Consider the following 23687-nt stretch of genomic DNA (forward strand, 5'->3'; position numbering starts at 1 on the left):
AAAATTATTTAAAGCGTGGACCTTGCTTGAGGGCAGCAGAGTGATGTATAGGGTATGTGGGCAGCCAGCGCTTGAGCTGGTATCTTTTAACACTACTGCAGTGGTCTGTACATCAGTCTGTGTCCATCGGGATTATTTCTTGGTCCGGTATTGTTAAACCATGTTTGAAAATTGAGCATGTTCCGGGATAGAGTTCTAGCGGGTGGGTGTGTGACGGGATAGTTTGCGGGTCCTCGGTTTGTGAACCATTTGTGATTCAAGACTGTTGGTCAATTTGCTTTGCAAGGAGCTTGTGCAACCGAACATGTGGTGCTTAGCTAGCAAGTACACTGGTATGCTACCCCTGACTGGTTTGAAGATGATGCATGGAGTGTTGAACAGTATCGTGGCCTGGAGTGGAAGCCAGTGTAGTTCCTTACGATGGGGGTGATAGTCATATTTCCTCATTCTAGTAATAAGGCTTGCTGCAGTGTGGTGGGCAGATGTTTTGGGGTGCCAAGTGAGCTGCTGTGCATCCTGTCAGGAGGGCATTTCCCCCATCTGTTTGCGACACCACACGCGTCTGCGCTACTGCCTGGAAGTCCTGTAGTGTGATTATGGGTTTGGTTGTGAGACGGGTGAAGATTTGGAGTCAGGCTGTTTGGGCATCATTTGGTTTGTGATTCTGGCAGGACAGGCTGCTGCCGATGAAGCCCAAGTATTTTGCAGGGTCCGAGAGTTGCATATGAAATTCTTTTGTGTATATCATTGATCGATTTTTATGCGTCGTTTAGCGGGGGGACTGATGAGGATTCATTTGGTCTTGGAGGGGTAGGCAGTTGACATTTAGGACTGGATGGCTTGGTAATTGGAGACAAATGTCCTGTAAAACGGAGTATCATCCGCACATTCGTGGATGGCTATATCGGTATCTTTGAGGCGGGCACCCAGAGGCTCGATGTAAAGGTTGAAAATAATCTGCGAGGATGGACTGACAGAAAGCTGGAAGACTTTCTGGGATGCAACATATTCATCTGCATGACTTGTCACCCCAAGAGGCAGGAGGCAAACGAATTCAGGACAGTGCCAGTTAATCCCATACTGTCGACGAGGAGGGTGAGGATGATGAATTTGTCAACGGTGTCTAATGCAGCCGAGTGGTCAAGGAGGATGAGGCGTGAGTTGCCTTTATCAATGATTTGGAGGGCATCATCCACCACCCGGATTGTGTACGTCTTGATGCTACACTTGTGGTGGAACCACAAAAAATGATAATTTTGGAAGTGTAGGTGTTGGATTCGGGTGAGTAATTGTGCAGCAACTACTTTTTTCAAGATTTTGCTGCTAAATGGGAGTTACGCAATGGGCAAGTAGTTGGCCAGGTCATCTCGTTCTAGGGTTGTATTTTTTTTTAAATGAGTTGTAAGAGACGATTCATGAGGGTGTCTGGAAATTACACTTTAGTGATGGATGCATTCATGTTGATTGCATTCAGGGCCTTTCAATTGTTTAATGATCAAAGCCGAATTGAGTGTCAGGGTAGGAGGTAGATTTTAGGGAGACGCACCTTTTTAGGTCGTCTGTGGGAGAGAGAGAGAGTAGGGAGAATTCACTCTAGAGTAGGGGCAGTGTGCGTGTTGGGTTCGATGAGAGGCTAAACCTGGGGGAAGTTGATTTGATGATCTGTTAGATTTGGTCTGTTATTTCAGTGAAAACATTCTGTTGCATTTTTCCTGAGTTTAGGGCACCTTTTGGTTTCAGCTAAGGGTTTGGTACAATGCTTTATTACTTCTACTTCTGCAAGAACTTTGCTCCTGTTAGAGGCTGCCACGTTGTTAGTGGAGTAGAAGGCAGCTTTGGCCTAGTAAGCAAATCTGACTTCGGACATTGAAATTCTATAGTTTGCGTGGAGGGATTTGAACTTGGTGGCACAAAAACCGTAACCCTGGAGATCTCACCGTTTGTCTAGGCCTCTGAGTGTTTGTTGGATGGGATCTTGGAGATGTACCAAGGGGAGGATGGTTTGGTCTTAGTGCGGCTGATTTTTAGGGCTGCATGAGTGTCCACCAATTTTATAGCAGGTTTGTTGAATAATTCTAAGGGGACCGAGGCATTCCCTGTGGCGGAAACGTCTGCCAAGTTTGTTAGATCATTGTCCTGGAAAGCGTTTAAATGAGCGATGCTGAGTGAGCGAGCGTTTAACCAGATCTTTGTGGGACGTGGGTGATCAACAGTGGGATGGCAGTGTGGTTAGACCAGTTAACCAGTTAGACCAGTTAAGTGGGATAAGATCTGCGCAGCTGATGAATGGGGCATGATGTAAAGGTCTAAGGTGTTGCCTTTGTGCGTGGGGGAGAGCAAAATTTCCTTGAGGTCCATAGATCCACTCAGTTCAAATGGCACGCTTTGGGTGCGATTGTTGGTGTGAGACTCTGGGGTGTTAAAATCTCTGTCAAATAAGTACACACCAACAATATCTTTCTCAAAGGACAGTACGTTGGAAATGTCAGTGAAAGTCACTCCTGTGAGGTGGTTTGTAGGACGGTTGAAGTTGATGGATTCCTCATTAAAGGAAAACTCCAGGTGACCGATTCAAACAAGCTTGTTCTGGGAGATGGGATAATGGAGCATGGCTAATAGCTCCTTTAGATTATTGCAACTCCACCCTCTGCCCTTCCTGGTCAGTCAGCATGTTGGATGTAGTAGCCAGAGGGATGGAGGACGTCAAGCCTAGGGGGAGGAAGTGGTAAACAATATTTTGGTGATGGAAGAGATCATCAAGCTAGTTGTAAGACATGAGGTTGGTAATTTTGCCAAGAGTGATGGCTGAGAGAGCATTGATCAGCATGAGGGTGTGTGCCCATGTTGTTCATGTGTGTTCGGTCAGGGCAAGGGCGATATTGGTAAGTTTCGCTAGGGTAGCTCTCCAGGGCTGCCCAGGGCGCTTGGCTTTTCGGATCCTACTGAGGGTGTGGAGTGAGGAGGCGCATGGTGATGTCTTTTGGTAAGTAGTTATGTAGCTGTTACTTTATAGGTGAAATGCAGGCTAGCTGGTCTGGCCCATGGCCCAATCATGCCCGTACAGGAACAAACAGGTGAGGTGCTCGTCGGATGTGAGAATGCCGAAGTAGGACTGGTGAAATAGTCTGGTGTAGCAGTTGAGTGGCTAGGCCTGGTCACATGACAAGTCTCCTCAACGCTGTCTGGCTGGAGTCCTTAAGTAGCCACCTGGAAGGTGTGAAAACTGGTGTTGGGCAGAGCAGCTGAGTAGCAGGGCCTGGACACCTAGCCAACAGCCTCCTAAATGCTGAAACAATTCCTACTTCATGTTTTAAAAAAATGATGTGTTTATGAAGTGCTTATGCCAAAGTACTGTGTGTGTGTGTGTGTGTGTGTGTTTTATATATATTTCTGAGGCTTGTGGAATCTGCTTCGATCAAATGCTGTGCATAGGCCGACATCTAGTGGAAGCTGCAGAGTATTAGTTTGTTTTTTGAAACTCAAAAATGGGCGCCGAGCTAGGGCGTGCCAGTAATACTATCCCTAGTGTGACGTCCACTGTACCCATGATCCCTCACGCGTGTAGGACCCTCAAATTGTTTTTTTCAGCCATACTTGTCGGAAGCATAGTTGCGGAGATCCCTGGCTTTCAGCCATTTTGTCATAATTTATCAAAAATTATCCGTTCTTTAACTTCCACGTCAAGATCTGAAGATCTACGCCGATCCGAAGAACGAACAGCCGTCGAGATTGGACGACGGATTTGGGCCTTGGAAGGCCTCTAGACTCGGCCCTACAAGTAGGGAGAGTGGTGGGTGGGGACACACACTCGCACTTGTTATTTCCTATATATACTCGCCCGCTGCCATAAGACAACATATGGAGAGTACTCCATTTAAATTCTGCCCCAAGTGCCATCCGCAAGTTTCCTTGGGTAGATAAACACAACACTTGTAACCTCTGTCTGCCTAGGGATCACCCCGAAGCTACTTGCAGAGCGTGTAAGCTCTTTAAAGCTAAAACTCTAAAGGACCGCTCCACTAAACGTTGGGTCCATTACACCAGGCAGCTCAAGGCCATGGAGGCGGTGGGTTCCTTCAGTGACGGCAACAACGCCGACATTTCGGACGGTGAGGGCACAGGGGCGTCGAAAGACACCCACGCGCAAGTCCCCGGCCTCGGAGGATTGTCCGGCGGGGCAGTTATGGGGGCTACACCCGGCAACACTAGTGCTAACCACACTACTGCTCCTAAGCGCACTAAACCCAGCCGGGACTCGACACATGTGTCGAGTCACCAGAAAAAGGAGGCACGAAGAGAGCGGTCCACAGAATCTGTGTCCTCTGGGCGTTCGAGGTCTAGATCGCTGCACGATACAAGGCAACCGACCACGATTGCCAAGAGTGCCTAGCTCCCCAAAGTTACGGAGGTAGGCTCGTCAGGAGACGAATCCGACCTCTACCACCAAGCAGCTCGCCTAAAGTAGACTCAGGTAGCCATTTCCACGTCTACCTACGAGTCTCGACGCGCACACGCTAAGGCTACAGATACTAGCCAGACCAGCCCCGAATCTCGACGCCAGGTGTCGAAAGATTCCGAGAAGTCCCGTAAATAAGGAAAACATAACTCTACTCAGGGGAGGGGGGAAAACAGAAGAAAAAATCAAATAAAACTTCTGCACCCCAAGTCCAAAAGCATAAATCCTCAGATCAAGACCAATCTAAAACCCCTGACCCTGTCACTAGGCCCAAGATTTTCCCTCCCACTCCACAGGATATGGTAATAGAGGAGGGGCCTCAGCAGGAGGTCCTCATTCCCAGATCGAGAGAGTGGAGTTCTGAGGACATCGACAGGGTGATGCGCAGAATGTCATTTATGGCTAATTTCTACGAAAAACGTTTTTTTTTTTTTATTATAATACCCCTGTCACCTCTACCCCTTCAGGATCCAAAGACCCTCAGCCTCCTAGTAAGAGACCTCGGAATGAAACACCAGTTCAAGGTCTGATTTCAGACCCACTCTCGGTGCGATTCTACCATCCGTATGCTGAAGATCCAGACATACAGGTACTGGACGACCAAACAGGGGTCGATAATTACAGAGACGACAAGGATGAGGAAGAGGAGGATGAGGCAGAGGCTTATAGCCTAGACTCACCTATCCCCAAAGATCCACCTGTCAATGACTCTCCTGTGGATAATCAGCCACTTTTGAATGAGGTCTTAGCGAGGGCAGCAGAGCACTTTCACATAGACACTCAAGGGGCTCAGGAAGAGAAGGACTTTGCAGAAGAGATCATGGGGGACAACAAGTCTGTTGCGCAAGCCATCCCAATTCTGAAGTCAATCCAACGCAGAATTGACCCCTCCCTTCTCACCCGGGCAGTCAACCCCAGGATTGAAAAACTATTCAGGGCTGCCCCCTCCAACCCACTGTACATAAGAGGTCAGTTTACGCCCGACTCTTTGGTAGTTACTACCACCAGAAAAAGAGCGGGGACTCCTTTAGCATCATCTGAAGCTCCACCAGACAAGGAGAGCAAGAAAATGTATGGTCTAGGAAGGAAAATGGCTTCCACTTCCACTTACCAAGCAAGAATTGTGATTTCCACCACTCTGCTGGCAAGTTATAATTGCCACCAATGGGAGCAAGTAGCTTCCCTCATTACCTCCGCACTAGAACCACTAAAGGGCCAATTAGCCCAGATTGTGTCGGAGGGTAGGTCAGTATCCGGATGCATTCTGAAAGCGACTTTTGACGCAGCAGATAACGCAGCCTGGCTCATTGCAGAGAGCACTGTCTTAAAGAGACACGCTTGGCTGAGACAGTCAGGGTTCAAACCCGAGACCCCGGCTACTCTTATCGACATGCCGGTGGAACCGAATGTCTTGTTTGGCAAAGCGGTTGAGGCATTCAAAACTGCCAAGGAGGAATACGATACCCTAAAGTCCCTGGGACAATTGACTAACAAACCCATGAACCAAAGAGGGAATAATAATTTTCGTCGCTCATGTGTACAAAATTCCCAGAGGGGTTCCAGTTACTCACAGGGGCAAGGTACATCGTGGGGTGGCAACCAACAAGGTACCGAAAGTTACAGTAGAGGTAACAAGAAGGGCCGCAGTAGAGGGAGAGGCAGCCCAGGGACAGGCGGTACGCCTCCCAACAAACAGTGACGCTCCGCTCAGGGTCCCTTCCCACGCATCCCCAGTAGGGGGCGCATTTCCAACTTCACCCAAGCATGGGAAGGGATCACATTGGACAGGTGGGTGTTGTCCACAGTGTCCGTGGGATACTGCATCGAAATGCTGGAGAGCCCCCGCAACCACCCTCCAAGACAAAAAATACACTCCCTGGACCACCAAAAGATCCTCCTCGAGGAAATCGTCAATCTTCTCGCAAAGGACGTGATAGAACTCGTCCCGGGCAACCAGGTTCACAAGGGTATTTATTCAACTTACTTCCTTGTGCCAAAAAAAGATTTGACAATGCGCTCAGTATTAGACTTACGCCCTGCAAACAAGTATGTCGAGCCCCAAAAATTTTGCATGACTATGCTCCAAGAGGTAATTCCCCTCCTAAAAAAGGGAGATTATATGGCAACATTGGACATGAAATATGCCTATTTTCATATTTCCATGTTCCCAGCGCACAGAAGATTCTTGCGCTTCAAGGTGGACAGTCAGCACTACCAGTTCAAGGTGCTTCGCTTCGGTATAGCCTCGGCTCCAAGGGTATTCACCAAGGTACTGGCGGTGGTGGCGGCACACCTACGCAGGGAGGCTATCCCAGTGTACCCTTACCTGGACGACTGGCTCATCACGGGGGAAACCCCAGTAATTTGCACTTCCAACATCCAAAGAACGATCAACCTACTCTTCGAATTGGGTTTCTCAATCAATGAGAAAAAATCAAGCCTGGTGCCAAGCACCTCCAAACACTTCCTAGGAGCTGTCCTAAACATGCAAGAGGGTTGGCCTTTCCATCAGAGGAAAGAATTCGGAATCTACTACTGCAAATTCCTCAATATCAGCCCGGTCGCCAGATAAGGGTGCGCAAAGCGATGTGCTTGCTAGGCATGATGGCGTCATGCATTTACCTGGTTCCCCACGTGCGCCTGCCCATGCTACCCATGCAGGAATGGTTGGCGAAACAGTGGTCTCAGGCAAGTGGTTAGTGGATCTAGTGGTGGTTTCGCCAACATTGGTACAAAGTCTTCGCCGGTGGACAAGAGAAAATCTCTCAAAGGGGAAACCCTTTTACAATCCAGAAATACAGGCTGTAGTCACTACAGATGCGTCCCTCTCAGGATAGGGAGCACACCTCCTTCACCACACAGTGCATGGCCTCTGATCTAACACAGTGGCCAAGAATCGCATCAACCTGCTAGAACTCCTGGCAGTCTTCAGAGCGCTTCGAGCATTCGAACCCCACCTATCGAACCTGTCAGTGCAGATCCTAACGGACAGCACGACAGCAATGTTTCACATAAACAAAGAGGGGGCACTCGGTCGCAAAATCTGTCCAAGCTTGCACAAAAAATGTGGATATGGGCACTCAGACGGAACATTTACCTGTCATTTCAACATGTTCCAGGGGATCTCAATTCACTAGCAGATGCTTTGAGCAGAGACCAACTACTGGAAGAACACGAATGGTGTCTACACGAAGAAGTCGTAGAAGACCTCTTCTCACAATAGGATTTCCCTACTATAGACCTGTTCGCCACAAGCGACAACAGACAATGCCCAGACTTTGCGTCTAGGTTCCCACAGCCATGCTCCAAGGGGAAAACTCTATGGATGAACTGGTCTTGGATGTTTGCTTACGCTTTTCCACCAACTCCCCTGATGAGGAAGGTGGTCAACAAGATGCACAGAGTCGATGACGCTCATCCTAGTTGCTGCGGTGTGGGCGAGACAACCGTGGTTCCCGCACCTGCACAGACTGGCAGTGTGCGAACCCATCAAACTCCCGTGCTGGCACAACCTACTGTCCCAGCACCAAGGTCAAACAGTGCATCCTCAACCCAACTCAATGAACTTGGCAGCATGTCTCCTGAAGTCATAGAGTTTGGCCATCTCAATCTACCACAGAGATACATGGATATCCTTAAAGAATCAAGGAAACCCAACACAAGACAGTTACCTTGATAAATGGAAAAGATTAGTTATTTGGTGCCAGGATAAAGAGATCCACCCAGTTGATTGCACTCCTTCCAATATTGTCACCTACATGCTCCACCTGCTGGACGCAGGGTTGGTATTTAATTCACTCAAGGTACGCCTGGCGGTGCTGTCAGCCTACACCACCTCCCATAACAAGGTGTTGTGGTGGAAAGTACCAGTGGTTAAGGCTTTTATGGAAGGGGTAAAGAGACTCCACCCTCCAATATCAAACCCTCCATCAGGATGAGACCTCAATGTGGTGCTTGCTAAACTCATGGGGGCCCCCCTTTGAACCCATGCAGAAAGCTAGTCTCAAACACCTGACTTATAAGACTGCCTTCTTAGTAGCCATGACTTCCATAAGAAGGGTCAGTGAAATTCAGGCTCTGTCAGTGCAGGATGCTTTCTTTACTGTTCATAAGGATAAACTGGTTTTACGAACTCACCCTAGGTTCTCACCTAAGTTCATCTCTAAATTCCATGTTAACCAGTCCATTGAGCTACCGGCCTTCTTCCATGATCCCAAAAGCTCTGCTGAGGTGAAACTACACACTTTAAATGTGCAAAGAGCGGTCCTCTACTACGTAGACAAGACCAGGCCGCTAAGAAAGACAGATCAACTGTTCGTCTCTGTAGCTACAGACAGAGAAGGAGATCGCGTCTCTAAAGGTGCCATCTCAAAATGGATAGTCAAATGTATCCAACTGTGCTACTCCCTTTCAAGTAAAGCTCCGCCTTTTACGCCAAGGGCCCACTCTACAAGAGGCACCGGGGCCACTCTGGCTTTCATTGCAAATGTACCCCTTGACACCATTTGCAAAGCAGCTACATAGAGCTCTATTCACACCTTTACTCAGCACTACTGCATTGACACTCATTCCAAGACAGATACTCAAGTGGGACAAGTGGTTCTAAGACATTTGTTCGCTCATGACCCTTCTCACATCCTACCTTCTTCTAACACTGCTCGCTAATCTATGCACAGAATGTGATCTAAGCAGATTCCACAAGCCTCAGAAGGGATACATTACTCACCGTAATCGTATTTCTGATGCTTGTATCTGCTTAGATTCACATGCGCCCGCCCTTCCTCCCCTCTGAGAGAAGGCGCGCATGGATGCTTGTAGTCTAATCTATCTGCTTGGATACTCTGTACTCACGCTACTCCTCATGCTACCCCATGTCGGTAAAAATACAATCTGAGGGTCCTACACGAGTGAGGGATCATGGGTAAAGTGGACGTCACACTAGGGATAGTATTACTGGCACGCCCTAGCTCGACGCCCATTTTCGAGTTTCCAAAAACAAACTGTAATACTCCGCAGCTTCCACTAGATGTCGGCCCATGCACAGCATGTGAATCTAAGCAGATATAAGTATCAGAAATACTATTACGGTGAGTAATGTATCACATATATTCAATGAAAAAACTTTGTTAAAGGGACGCTATGGTTATGTTGCACTAATAAAAACCTATGAAATTCAATGATAAAACATTGTTACAGGGACATTATGGTTATAGGTAAAACCGAAGAAATTCGCCGGTTATGGTAAGCAAAGCAACCATAATTTGCGCCAACCCCCTGCACTGCTAAGACTAACACCCAGGACATCAAAGATGACATCACAAATGTCATTGATGACATCACTGATGACATCCCATGTGAAATTTTCAGAAAAGTCCCTACCTACAAGGGTTTGTTTTTATTATGTTGGTAACAAGATGTCGGGGTGATTGTGTAATGTTAAACATGTAATAACTAGCTAACAATTCAAGACTTACTACACACTTGTGCTAGTACAAACAATACATATGAAGACCCACTATGCATATAAATCAGAGGCACATACAGGGAAACTAAAGTAAGGAAGAAAATAACGGCAGCATCAGAAAATGTTAATAGCATTAAAGTTTATCTTCCTGCATACAAATGAATTGTGTGTTTGAGGCCTGCTATTGCCCCATGCATGTGCAACATGAGCTGAGACCAAACTCTAAGGAAAGTACTTTAAGAACAAACGACAAGGTTAACGTTTTGATATACAGCACCTTTTGAATTTTAATATTCTGATTGCCGGTGAATAAAACCACCTGGACTAGATTTTTCAGTGATCCAAAATAAGTGAGCCAGATACGTGATGTCATCAGTGATGTTATCAATGACATTTGTGATGTTATCTTTGTCCTGGGTGTTAGTCTTAGCAGTGCACAGTGGTGGCATGAGTTATTGTTGCTTAGCTTACTGTAACTGGCAAATTTCTGAGGTTTTTCGGTTTTACCTATAACCATAACGTCCCTGTAACAATGCTTTTCCATTGAATTTCATAGGTTTTTATTAGTGCAACTTATCCATAACGTCCCTTTTAACAAAGTTTTTTCAGTGAATTTCATGGGTTTTTACCAGTGCATGCTATTTTCCTACAACTTACTAATATCATACTTGGCCAATAAGCAATATTTTTGTCCAATTTACAAAGTTTCACCTTAAAACTCTGCCATTTCCCACCTTGTAGCATCATTTTTAACAGGTCTGTACACTTTTTGCAACTTTTTGAAATAATTTTGCATCCGTAGATGTCTGGGAACGTCTGACTTAATCGCAGACCTTCTGGGCAGTGCCACATGACCATACTCTTGCGCGTGGCATGGTGATGGCGTGTTCGCGAAGGTGTCTGCACTTCGTGATCAGATCCGTGCTTCGAAGCCCGTTCCGAACTGCATTTTCTACTGATCTAGGAACTTTCAACTTCAAAATTTCCCTTGCACACCTCCTACACCTTTTTCGTACTCATTATCCATTACCAATCTAGTACACAGTACATACTTGGAAAATGTTTATCAAAACTGCTATTTATCTTAAAAATGGCATCAGTTATTGCCATCCCTTCACCACCACCAGCTGGAGAACCTTCACAACAAAAAAAGCACAGTACTTTCAAAGACAATGAAGAGGACCAAGAAGATGAGGTAGAGGAAGTGCCTACTTCTAGCACCAAGATCGAATCATGGGTGTGCCAGTTCTTTGCTACTGTTGGGAGTGTACCAAAGGCTAAAGCTACCAAAGTGAAATGCACCGAGTGCAGTCGCAGACTGCCTGGACAGTACTCCTACAGGACTAATCCAATGACCGCAAGGCTCTCAGAAAGGTTGTTCCTCTCCACCTCATCTTCCTCAACAAATACTGTAACCACAAAGCCTGATGTCTGTGGGCTTTGGCGCGTTATAAATAAATAAGGAGGGCTACAGAACATTGTCCATTGCAGCCCCCTGAAATGGGGGATGAAAGCCATTAGCACCCCTGGTTCCCAAAGCGGGAACCCAGGGTGCTAAAACATAGATTTGTCTTCCTATAGCGGGACGCTAAGGAAAATCCTTTTCCAAGACAGCCAACATGGAAAGAGAAGGCGGGGCTCCGTACACAGGCCCCCTTCCCTTGCCATCGCAGCCTGCAGAACTCTATGAACATATTACCACAAGCACTTTTTTCCCTTTGAAACCTTTCCTACCTTCGAATAACTTTAACACATAGCCAGTCCCAGGTAGACACAGCCACTTTAACACCATTTTCTGTCCCTAGCGGTCATGGCCAGTAGCCAGATTGTCCACGTCATGACCGCTATGCCATGACCCAGATAATCTGGCTACTGCCAACGGCCACAGGCTATACCGCCGTCACCAAAGGTATATGACTATTTGTTTTGTACCTACATTATGACACGTGTCAAAAAATAAAATGCGGGCACATTTGCAAAACCATGCTTTAATGTCCTTGCCAATGCTCCTCACGAGTTTGCTTGAAATCCACCCATGTTTTATTTTTTTTAAAGTATCAAAATGTATGTACATACAATATTCATATAATTTAGCCCCCACTTGACAAAATCCATTCAGTCTTTACACAAAAATTGAAGGTTGGCTCCATAAGCTTTCTCAAAACTTTTGTCCACATTCGTCAAATAGCAACAAAGTTATAAGCCATCTAAAAATGTTGAGACCCCACCCCCTCTAATTTCACCCTCTATTGAGAAAATACCACCAAACTTTAGAAAACCATTTATAGCTGGATCCAAAATCGTTTTGCCAAATGTTGTGCAGATTCGTCAAATCACACCACATTTATGTCTTTACAATATTTTGGGACTCCCCTCTAATTTTGCCCCCTCTTGACAGAATCCCACGAAACTTTGCATAACCATTCAGGATTAGTTCTAGAATAGAATTTTAAAATTACATGCAGTTCCATTCAATGGCGCAAAAGTTATAAGCCATCCAGAAACTGCCTTTACCCAACCCTGTAATGCAGAAATAGGTACAGATGTCCTAGGACATCTGAAGTGTCCACGAAGACCACCGGATGGCCCCAGGACATCTGGAGTGTTCGCAGACTTTCAGGGGGGGACGAAACCAGGTTTTTGGCTTCTTATTGCCATATCCAATCCAATCCTCATCCCCCCCCCCACATCCGCAGAGATTGTTTGAGTTTGACGAGTGCAATGCTGTATTTTTTTTTTTTGGGATCACCGCGCTGTCCCCGGGCCCCAAAAAAGTCTGCGAATCCAAGATGGCGGGCATTTCAGGAAAACCGACGCATTTCACGTTTTCTCACCACCCAATCAGCGGCTGCGTCTCGATGTCTGCGGACCAAGCAAAAGTCCGCAAATTTCTTTTTTTCCCCATAGACATAATGGATGGATTTTCACCAAATTGCGGCAGGAGTGGCGGCTTGGTCCCGAAAGCGTGCTTCTGTTAATTTGGTGTAAATCCGTCCAGTCATTTTTATTTAGACGACCAAAACAGAAGGCAAAAAAATGTGTAATATCTATGTCCGCTCCGCGGCCACACTTCCCTGTTCGCTCCGCGGACAGGACACTGATTGGATAATCGGCTTGCATTGTGTCAGCGGACAAGCAACATGTTCTCTGATTGGCTGGGATGAGGCGTGAGGTGCGTCAAATTGTTTTGGTGCGCCTGCCATATTGGATGCGTGGACATGCACTGGAAGTGAGCTTAAATCCAATTTTAGGGAGTGTGTTGGTGTGGATGAGTGCTTGGAGAGGGTGGGGGAGTAAGAGATGGGTCAAATGCTGCATTTGTTTAGGTGGGAGAAGGCTGTGATGTGTTCGCAGTGTTTGCGGTCACCTCAGTTGTCCGCGGACATTTTAAACACTGGGCGTGCTACGGGCTATTTTAGTTTAGTATGATGTTGGTTTTGGGTCGTTCGAAGAGCATTGGGTGAAGGGGATATGTATTGAAGAGTTTTAACGGTGGTTGTAATTATTTTTTAGTATGTTAATTGAAGTGCATAGTTTTGATGTGGATGTATTATGTTTTGGGTTGTGGTCATTTGGTAGGCGTTTGTTTCTATGGGTATGTCATGGTGCGGTGGTTGAGGCCAGTGCCTAGAGTCTTGGGTGCATGGCCGAAGGCCACAACCACTGCAGCCATAACTCTTCAATGCTACCAAACATTTTGATTGTGGTATGTGGGCTGCTTTGGGGATATGTTTTCAAAAGTGAGTACTGATTGGTAGTAGTGTAATAGTGTTTATAGTATAGTGAGATCCTGCATAGATTGAGTCTGAAGTAGTTTTCTTTAACGACGTTTCGATTTTTGCGGAACAGGATAGGTTTTTAGATGGGGGGTGTAGAGTGAAAGCAGTCTATTGTATTCTAGAATGCAAGAACCATCAGCATTTACTTTACTTGCATCAAAGTTGATTAGAAATAGTCCGTCAAGTGTATGTAAGCGTGATAGTGCTACATAGCTCATGCCTTCTTTAAAGGGTGTGCTAGCAATATCTATCAATGCTTTATCTAGGGTAAGACCATGTGATTTGTGAATGGTGACTGCGTATGCTAGATTTAGATAAAATTGTTCTCTGCGTACATACATCTCTTTGAAAAGAAGGAAGCGGGCTGTTGAGCGGCCCATCCTTTTAACTTCTGAACGTTTGTGTAAGAGAATATTGACAAACTGAATGTTGTTGTCACGTGGGTAGGTTTGAAAGCCAACAATTGTACCAAGTGCTCCATTAACTAGTCCTTGCTCCACGTCAAGGTTATGTTTGATCATTACTCTACAGTTTAAAGATAATGTTTATATTTTCACCAAACTAGCTGTGTTAGAGATAGTTTTCCAGGGTATTTAGCCCTGTTGTGGCTTGTTGACACATGGGTAGTGTCATACCATGTACGTCCAGTTTGTCTGTGGAGGCAATTTGAACTATTGGTTGCATTTCTTTTTTTAACATGGTTTCATTCCACTTTGAACAGCTTGCAAGAGTTGGCATCAAGGACATACAATTGATATTGTTGTGTGCTAATTGTTCCATGACATCAGTAGCACATGAGTTATGGCCATAGAGTGCATGGATGTGCCTGTTTTTAATATAGATTGTGCTTCTTGTACACCAACTCTAATACTTTTTAAAATGTTGGTGTATGTGAGGTCTGCAGACTGACGCATATTTTCAGTTAATTCTCTATATTTGAAATGTTGCCAAAGGTTCACATTTCCTATGCTGCCAAGAGTTTTACGGCACAGTTTGTGCCCTAAGGTTTTTAAAATAGGTTCAGCTTTCACTGGTGTTAATTGAAGATCTCCAAAAACAATAATGTGTTTTCCTCCAAAGAGCTCTTCATAGTCTGTTTTGAGGACCTCTTGTAGTCTGAGGTAAATCAAAGCCAACATTCGGTTGGAGACCATGCTCACCTCATCTATTAGCAGCATTTTCATTTGTTTGAAAACTCTGCGTAGTTCCATTACAGCTCCTGTAGAAAGTTTGTAATAGTCTAATTTGTTTTGGTGTTCTCCTGGAAGGAGTTGTAATCGGTGTAAAGTGACACCACCTATGTTGTAGGCAGCTAAACCTGTGGGGGCAGTTACAACAGCTGACAGTTTGTTGATTGTCAATTGTTGGAGGAACTTGCTGATGAGTTTGATTAAGAATGTTTTGCCTGAACCAGCTTGACCACTCACGTATAGCAGTATAGGTTTGTAATCTTGGCAGGTACAGTTTTTATTTTCATGTTGCACACCATGTTCAATTTGTTTCGTTACGTCTTGGAAAATGCTACGCTGCTCATTGTTTAGTTGTGATTTCAGTACAGCAAAGTCTTCTGTAGATTGCTCATTCTGACAAATGGTGTTTTCTACTTGTCATGGCTAATTCTGCCTCATTTGCTATTAGTGGCTGTCCAAGTGGTTTGTGGCTTCCTGTTACACAAGGTTGACTACAGTCACGAGTGTCCACATCTAGTTGGGTCTGGAGTTCTTTGTGTTGCTGTTCATTGTGCAACATGGTTTGGTAATGTGTAAAGTTTACGTCTGTTCTAGTGCTTTCATTTGCTTTGAAAGCCTCTTCATAGGAATCATACGTATCTAGTAACTCTTCTTCTTTTCTCCATGGTTTAAAATGTTGTAGCAGGGACATGTAATACAGTTCTATATGTTGAGGAGTTTTTAATGACAATTTATTATGATTAATTTAAGCTGCATTTAAGTTTCACTAAGCTGCCTTCACAATTTACTACTCTGTATCTACCTTTCTTTTCATCTGGTTTAATATTATTTTTGTATGTGAAGTTTTGGGCTACGTGGTAGAGACACATGGTTTCCATAGTGGTACTCCTGTTTCGGTAGTATGTGTCTAGTATGTTTAAATGGTCTGCAGCTTCATAGCAGCCACATTCTGTGTGAGAGAGCATTTTTATTCTTAAGCTGTACAATTTCTGTGATAGTGTTTTGTCAGATGATAGGCCATCCCAGAGGTCCTGAAGCTCTGTTTTCTCTGCTTTGGTTAAGTAGGCTGTGACATATCGTGCAACTGCAGTGGAATTGCCTGCAATTTACTGCACATCTATTTTTACATTCCATAGGAGGGCAATGATTGTATTGTAATCATTGATCTATTTAGATTATTCTGTTCTTTTTATGTAATGTGTGTTCTTTGGTGATTTACCTTTGACACTATGTCTAACTGAAGACATGCAGTTGTTTACTTGACCTGTTGTTGAAACTGGTCTAGGGAAGCCAAAGCGGCATTTGGTGTAGTATTTCCCTTCGTTTTTATATTTGCGATGACAATATTTCCCACATTTGTGTCTTTGAAATTGTAAAATTTGTGCATGAAGGTCACTATGTGTTGTTTAAGGGATTTCACAAGTGACATATTTTTGGATGAACTGCAAAACAGTGGCATCACTGTCCTGACCAAATTTAGGAGAATCTTTAATCCACAAAAGCATGTGGATGTGTGGTGCTCCTCTGGCTTGGTATTCCTTTCTCCAAAAGAAGTGTTGCACGTCTCCGAGGGGAGGAACAGTTGTATTACAAATGAAGTGTAGCATAGCAATGACGCGATGATGGCAATATCTTGATACATTCACAGGAGCTAGAGAGCAGAGTTCCCCTGTTGTTTTTTTTATATCTGTTAGTTTTGTTTTTGTTTGCTATAGGAAATAGTGTAAATCTTCCCATGCATATTCTGCACAACTTAATGTCACAAACCAAGTGGGTGGGCCAAGGTTTCTTATCATACAGCGTACATTTCCGTGACATCGGAACAGTATTCTTTTGTACCACGCATGTTTGCTAAAAGATTTGTAATGCTTGACTGTAAAATCTGATCTTTTTCTTGCACTTTTTGTAGTAATTCCGTAGCTGACAAACTTTGAAAATTGGTACCTGATTTCAATGTGTGTGCAACTCCGTAGCATAGAGTTGTTCACTTTCAAAGAGAAGGTGGAATATGCATACCACGTTTTGTCAGAATCTGGGGTCTTAAGAATACATTTGTAAAGAGCGGTATTCTGATGCTGTTATTTGTGTGGGTCTATCATCGTACCTTCCTACTTTGCCAGTAGGAAAAAGTAGAGGAAAGGCGCGTGCTTGTATACTTTTTTCCCATATGCTGATTGGAGATCCTTTGGCTTGTCACATTTGGTATGTTTCCAGTGCATCATCTATGGTGCCATTAGAGTGTAAAGGGTGAATTGTGTAATGGTCGAAAATATTGGATTCTGTAGCAGGATCTAGAAGTTCAAATTAACCAGTTTCTGATGACTCTCTTGAATTATTTCAGTGGTTTCCCTCAGGGTTTCCTCAATATTAATTTCTCTGTAGTATTCATTGTTGTCTTTTAGATATTGCAGGGCTTGTCTAACGTTATGCAAGTCCATGAGTTGTTTCCAATTTTTTGTCTTTTGTAGGTACGCCATTTACTAAGATAATTAAAGATTGATCTATTGGACGTTGCACTCCCAGAGTGGGTACATTTTCTTTGAGATCTAATGGCAAATAAACTACTTTGCCACAAATGCCTTTCACTAATTCAGAGGGAGGTAGTTTTGCTGTTTTTGGTTGAAGGCGTATTATTGCTTGAAATGGGTGTAATGTTTGAATTATGATGCTCCCCATATAAGTTGAGTTGTTGCAGGGGTGTTGGTAATGGGAATAATTCCAGGTTATTTGCGATAGCACGTGAAGGTGGTTGTTAAGTTTTACAGTGCAGTAACTGCAAAGTATTAAGGGGTCAGTCATTTCGTATTTGTTTTCTGCTATGAGATAGAGAGCTATTTGGAATCTTCATTGTCTTCTATTTTGTAAGTTATGTCTACAGTTTCTGCGCTATTTTTATAGTCCTGCAGCAACCTACACACAAATGGTTGGGTACTTGAGCAGATGTACTTTTAAACTTTAGTATTTCTTTTTTGTATGTGTGTAATAGAAGGTTGCCATCTGTACAGTTGTTGGTAGTCTGTTGTAAATCTATTGCATTTTGTAAGTGGCTTTCAATTCCAAAATATTTTCTCTGGCTATGCTCTTTCTTCGAGTAGTTGTTTGGCTGTACCATGTAGAAGATTATTTATGTTGGCTAGTGCTAAAGCAGGACCTTTGGCATAATACAGTTTATGGACCGGATTTCTTAGTTATATGGTGTGTTCATGTCATTTTGATATGGTGGAAGGTGCTTTTGCAAATAGGTCCAGAAATGCAGGCTAATGAATGTCCTTGTAGTCCTATGTATTTGCGCACTGGACAGGGGTCCATATTTTGCAGTAGTTTAATTTTGAATTTGTCATTGCCTTTCACATACTGATTGAGGAACTGGCGTAAAGATTTGAAAGATTTGGCAATGTTACACATTGATGTGCACGGCTATTTGTAGACTGCATGTATTGGTTCAGTGGAATGGACAGGTGATAGAGGTTTTTGGGGATATTTGTGTGAGCAGCGTTTCTTGTTGCATAATATTACGTTTTTCATACCCTCGTCCACTGCTATGTATGGCAATTGGGTTTATTTGTTTTTGTTTGTATGCTTCTTAATTGAAATATGGTTTGGTGTTTGTGGTGTGATTCCATTCACCTCCACAGATGTTTGTAAAGTTATCTTTGTTGATATTCCGTTTATTGAGAAGTCTGCGGGTTGCAAGGGTGCGGGTGTTCGCTCCCGCTTCGGGAGCTTGGAGTCCTATTTCTTCCCCGTTGCTGCTGCCGCTAAGCCCCGCCCACAACAAGGACTTGAGCCGTGGGTTGGAACCGTGAGGTTGGAAGCCTGCGGGTGTTTGCTCCCGATTGGGTGTTCGCGGGCCAAAGGCAAGTGCAATTCCTGGTATGACTCTGACCTAGCTACACTTAAACATAAGTGTAGGGCAGCTGAGAGGAAATGGAGGACTTCCTGATCATCCTCTGTCAGACTGGTCTGTCACCTGCTACAAAGGCAATACCGACTCTGTCCTCACCAAGAAGAGAGTCCACATTCAAGCTCGTGTCTCTGCGGCATCTAACAACTCGGCCGAACTCTTTAAAATCTGCAAGGAGCTGACGACCAACCCTGCTGCAGTCTCTACCCCTCCTGTTGCCTCCCAGGCTCTTTGCAATGCCCTTGCCTCTCACTTCATTTAAAAAGCCTGGTACATCTTGTCCACCCTCTCCACCCAAACCCCTCCTCTCCCCTCTCCATCTGTGCTTGCTGACCCTCCTTTAGCCACCCTCCCACCATCCTTCTCGTCCTTTCCTCTTTTTCACCCTTGACGAGGTCGCCAGACAAGTCCGATCTATGAAAGCCTCATCAAAACAGGTTCATCCCTGTTCCTCTAAAACGATCAAGGACCACATTGACACCCTTGCTCTGGCCCTTGCTGATTTTTGCAACCACTCCTTTGCCTCGGGATCCTTCCCCTCCCCTCTGAAGCACTCCTTTGTGCATCCTCTTCTCAAGAAACCCACAGCTGATCCTTCTTGTCCAGCTAACTATCGCCCAATTTCCATTACTCCCTTTCTTGGCGAACTCCTGGAAAAGTTGGCCATCTCTCAGCTTAACCTTCATTCCAATTCTGTTGGCTGTCTCCATGACCACCAGTCTGGCTTCAGAGCTGCCAGGAGCACGGAAACTGCTCTCCTGAACATCCGTGAAGATCTGCTCTCCAACCTTGATTCGAACATTCCCTCTGTCCTCATCCTCCTCGCTCTCTCTTCTGCCTTCGACATTGTCAACCATACCATCCTGCTCAACTGTCTGTGAAAACCTGGGTATCACTGATCAGGCTCTGGCCTGGCTGACCTCTTTCATCTCAGATCGACCCTCCCAGGTCCTACTTGGGTCCTTCCTTTCATCTATCTTCCTCTCTACTTGTGGTGTTCCCCAGGGGTCTAACCTCTAGCCCTGGCTTTTTAACCAATACCTGGCAACACTCACTGCATTGCCACTTTCTGCTTAAATTTCCAGTGCTATGCTGATGACACTCAACTCATTTTCAGGCTGCCCTCTGTCACCTCCTCTCCCTCTCTCATCTCTGATTGCCTAACTGCCATTCAAGATTGGTGTTCCGCCAATGATCTTTTTCTGAATGCCAGCAAGACGGAGATCCTCTACATCGGCACACTTTCACCATCCTTTCCCCTCACTCTCTGGCCGGCCTCCCATGGCCCTCCTCCTACCCCCACCTGCGAGGCTAAGCACCTCAGGGTCATCTTTGACTCCACCCTTTCCTTCTCCGCCCACATCTGAGGTCTCTAAAAAGTCAAATTTCCGACTGCGCCTCCTCAGAGATACTCTACCTTTCCTCTCCTTCCCCCAGAAGCTCATGGTATCCCAAGCTCTGGTTCTCTCTAGCTTGGACTATTGTAACAGCCTCTTTCTAAATCTACCTGCCTCTACTCTACGCCCTCTGCAACTAATCCAGAACAGGACTGCAAGACTTGTCCTTGGCCTCAAGCCCTGGGATCGGATCTCTCCAGCTCTGAAATCTCTCCACAGGCCCCCAGTGGATGCAAGGATTAAATTCAAAACCCTCTGGGGCCTGGGTCCAAAATACCTTCAGCTATCCCTCCGCAAATACCTCCCCTCTCGAGCGCTTCGCTCCTCTACCTCCAACTCCCTCAGGGTCAGTCGTTTTTCAAAGAAACGAGCTGGGGTAGGGTAGATCTGTCTTCGGCTGGGCCTCCCTTTGGAACAGCCTCCCTGCCACTCTAAAACTTGAGGAGAACCATCTCCGATTCCGGAAGCACCTCAAGACCTTCATCTTTTCTTCTGCCTTCGCTCCCCCTCTCCCCTGCCGATCTTTTCTCTCTTGGACTGTGCACCTGGCCACCCTCTGTCCTTCGGGCCCAGGTACCTGCTCACCCTGCCACCCTCCCTCACTGCCTCCGGGCCACCCCTTGCACTGGGGTCTGTATCTGTACCCATACAGCCCCCCCCTTTTTCTCCCTGCACTTATCAGACCTACCCTGTCTGCTGCCTTAAACTTAGCACTTGCAAATTGCTGGCTGCATTACCACTGTTTATTACTTATTTATTGTTATTTATCTGTTTCTCCTCTGCTCCGCACTTTCCACTTCTCCCTCCTTCCATGCTCTTTTCCCCTCTCCCATGCACTTGCTCGTTCTCAATGTCACTGGGCCTAGTAAGATCGCTGTTTTGTTCTCCCCTGTTCCCCTCCCTTGTCTTGTCGCGCTCTGAAACCCTTGTGTACAAGCGCGATAGATATAAAATATCAATAAATAAAAAATAGGTGGGGAGCGTTGAGTCACGCGCATATTGCCTGCCCTCTCTGTTGACACTGAACAGTGGGTGTTTGGAGGCTGGAGCCTGGAGTCCGAACCGAGCCGCTGTATGCTGTAAGGAAGCCGCTGCTGCCCGCAAAGGTGGTTACTCCAGAGACACCCCTCAGCCCCCCGGTGTCATTTCTGGCCCATTTTGGAAATATTCCCTGGGGGCCACTATGCCCGACCATCTTGCTCAAGACACTGGGGAAACCCCTGCCCCCACACCCCTTGTGTTTTACGGGCCTGATCCTGGCCCAGGTCCAGCTCTGGGCGCCAAGAGGAAAATCAGGCTCCTAAAAAGCAGCTCACTATTGGGACCCAAAGTTGCTCCAACTGTTCATGGCCCGCACGGAACTGCTCATGAGTTGATAGCACCCACAGCCTTCAGGGATGCTCACCTGTTGATCAAAGAAATCTCCCAATTCCTGGGCAGCCAAGGGGCAGGGGACCTTTCCATTCCTGCACCGAAGCTGCCTGCTGCCCCCGACTAGTATGTCTGGGTCTGCTGCTACTCCATCACCCAACCCAATGGACATTGCTGCACAGGAGAGGAAGGAGGATGGTGGTGTTGCAATTGTAACTTAATCCTGGCAGTGCTCTCCCAGATTAAGACCTTGTTGCTGACCCTCACTGCAGCGGTGCCGGCCAGCAGTACACCTGCAGGGGACCCAACATGCAACCAGGAAGAAGCAGGGGGTAGCTTACGTATTGGAGTGGATCATGTCTGTAACTCCCCCCCCCCCCCCACTCCGTTAAGGGCCCCCTACTTTTACCTGCACGTGGACATGGAGTCAAACTCAGAGCTTAACCCCCAGAAAGCAAATACGAATGATGGGCCATTTGCCAAGCTGCCACAATCCATTTTAGTGCAAAAGGGGCCACTGCACCCAGAGGCCCCAGCTAGGTTGTCACCCTTAAGAGCTTCCCCTTCCCAGTATGGCAGACAGTTGGACAATAGGACCATATCAATGCAAAGAGTTCCCAAACCGCTCTCAAGACGCCCAGAATCAAGGGAGGCACTCATGAACAAAACCCTACACTGTATGAGAACTTTTTGGTAGGCATTTTTTGGGGTCTGTGGAGAAAAAAAAGTGTGGGTTCGAATCTTGTGCAGTGTATGTGTGCTTTGTGCATGAGTGTCTTGAGTATGATGGTAAGGATGTATGTAGAGGTGTGGGATTGTGCAATGGGGTGCTACATCAGGTTGGGAAGGCTATTCTTGTATTTGTACTTTACTATACTGGTGTTCAGATTGCAATAGAAAGTATGGAGCTGGTGAGGGGAAGCACTAATTCTGAATCTAATGTTGCAGGGATAATACAATTGTTTGTTCTAGAATACTAGAATTCTACAGTGTTTGAGTGACAGAACATTATGGCAGTATTGTACTTACTTTTTTGGATGGAAAGAGTAGGTTTATTTTGAGTTCACGTTCGTACTTCAGACGCTGCAGATTTTCAGGAGAGTGATCTTCACTGCAATTGTGAAAGAAAGAAGTTAGTAAAAATGTGTGTTAATAGCATTGTTAATGTAGACATAGATTTCTTTGTTTTTGCAGTAGTAGTGCTTTCTGATAACTGTGCATAGCATGTACATGCACTTTTCTTTGCCTATGTGCATTCTGTATATTTTATTTAGAATCGGTTAGTTGAATGTGCTTTAGAAATGACTACATAAGCGCATAGAGCACACTTGGCTTTGTAAGGCGGTGTTATTGGATGTTAGGAGATAGAAGAAATAATCGTATGATTTGTTTGCTATTTTTGCAGGGTAAATGGCAGGAACTGTATGGAAAAGTATGCAATGTATGTATTTCGGAAGGTGTGCGAAATAAATCAGAAGGGGTCAGCAGTTTATTACTCAGTAGGTGATTACTAAGTACTGGGTGATTCTGTGGTGCTTGGAGATGGAAAGAGTCTGAAATAAAGTAAGAGTTGCAAGGAAGGACCTGGTGCTTGTGTTGCAGACTGAAGGGAAGGGGGGAGATGTTGTATGTCTTGGTTTACAACACCGTACATAGTTGTAGATGATGTGATGGATATGACTTCCCCTGTGCATAGTTGAATGCTGTTGTGAAATCTAGAAGGGAATGGGCAATCAGCTGGAATGAGAGGGCTGTGTAGATTGGAAGAACAGCTGTCAAGGCAGTGGTGTTTCAGCTGGGAGCCTTTTAAATGATATTGATCTGTGTGCATCAATAAAGATATATGTACTCATCCTGGCTGCGTGTAATTCTATAACACACTAGAAAGCCTTTTTTCCATAATGATACTGTTATTTCTTTCATCTTATAACATGAAATGACACTTTGTTAGATAGCTGTTTGCTTTGTAAGTGACACTTGATCATAGCAGATGGCAGAAATCACAGTAAGCTTGTTTTACAGGTTACACAGGGTAAGTGGTAGCTACTCTGTTTATATGCCTTTATACAAGAGATGTACATGTAGCATACATGCCAATCCTCCCGATTTCGGCAGGAGACTCCAGA

General features: G+C 45.4%; 1 protein-coding gene across 1 annotated transcript in view; it reads left to right on the forward strand.

The window, feature by feature from the left end:
* Nucleotides 1-23687, forward strand: part of LOC138541759 (bromodomain testis-specific protein-like) — a 2079689-nt gene that overhangs the window by 1045933 nt on the left and 1010069 nt on the right. The window lies entirely within an intron of this gene.

Source organism: Ambystoma mexicanum, chromosome 1q (genome assembly GCF_040938575.1).
Source record: "Ambystoma mexicanum isolate Mex_15411 chromosome 1q, UKY_AmexF1_1, whole genome shotgun sequence".
In the NCBI taxonomy this organism is placed as follows: domain Eukaryota; kingdom Metazoa; phylum Chordata; class Amphibia; order Caudata; family Ambystomatidae; genus Ambystoma; species Ambystoma mexicanum.